Below are 1324 nucleotides of genomic sequence, written 5' to 3' on the forward strand. Positions count from 1 at the left end.
GCAGCCGGTGTAGACTGTTTGATCAGCACTGGTGCTTCACTGTTTGAAGGGTGAGTCGACTTTGGATGTGACAACCAGGAGCTACAGATGAGATCAGTGACCTGGATTTCGGACACAGCCGGGCAAGGTCATAACTGCTCTAACTTCCTTCTTCTCAGTTGTAGTTACTGGGGCACAGAGTAGTTGCTGAACCTTCTCATCTCTAAGAGCTAGGCCGACTCTAGCAGCCTTCAAAATAGGTGCCCTAGGAAACTGTTCCAAGCCAATGACCTGGTGATGTCTGGCAGTGCAAGTTCACGGCGTTTTAGGGCTCCCTAACAAAATAATTCTGTACGTGACAGCGTCTGTTGGGTATTCTATAATGTGTTGTCGGGGGGCTCCACCTGCAGGGTCCCCCTGGCCACCACGGATGAGAATAAGTCTACCAAGACATGATCTGCTTGGGGAGGAAAGGTGGCCGATCTCTCAAAGGAGAAGGGCCAGGAGTCTGTTCCTCATGGGCTTTTATTGGGTTCATTTACATAAGAATTCAGGTAAAGCTCATTAATCATTGCCAGGCAGTAAGGATCAAACAATAGATAACAAAGAACTCTGAGGGTCTATTTGGAGTCAGGGTCAGATAGCTAAAGAGCTGTAAAACTTTGAGGAACAAAGTTACTTCTTGTTTGGACCCTTATCATTTCATTGAGAGCATTCTAAACAAAGCAGGTTTCACAGAATTTTACATATTCTTTCTTAGGCCTGATTGCCTAGGGAACCCACCCTTTCTAGCACAGAGCTGCACCACCCTCTGTCATTGTTTCAGGCTTAGGTGGAGCAAGGGAAGTAAGGCAGTCAAGAGATTAGGAGATTTCTCACAGACAATGAGGACTCAAGCTATGTCAAAGCCGAGGGGTGAGGGTCCATCACCTCCTTTTGCTGTAGTCCCCAAAGTCCTTCCTTTGGGGCCTCCCATGTGATCGTGCCTGTTTTAGATCGTCCCCCCCTTGAGGAATCTTACCCGTCGTTGGCTAACTGACCAAGCATGGGGGGCCAGGCAGGGTGAAGTAAAAGGAGCAGAAGTGGTGCTCCTGCCAGGGAGATAAGCTTTTGTGTCCTTGGTGGCTTACAGCCCAAGGTCACTCTCTCAGCCTTAGCCTTGGCGGGGGTTACAGCTTCTGAATCCAGGCAGGGTGGTTCTCAACAATGTGTTTTATGGTTCTGTCGAGTGTTAGGTGTTCTTTTGAAAGTAATGTGTTTTTTGCATATTTAAAAATGTGAACAGATATAATTTCTAAATCCTTTGTTTTTTCAGTGACTAAATTACATTCAATCCCTATCTTAT

Source organism: Phyllostomus hastatus, unplaced genomic scaffold (genome assembly GCF_019186645.2).
Source record: "Phyllostomus hastatus isolate PE091 unplaced genomic scaffold, TTU_PhHast_1.1 phas_contig_58, whole genome shotgun sequence".
Taxonomy (NCBI): Eukaryota; Metazoa; Chordata; class Mammalia; order Chiroptera; family Phyllostomidae; genus Phyllostomus; species Phyllostomus hastatus.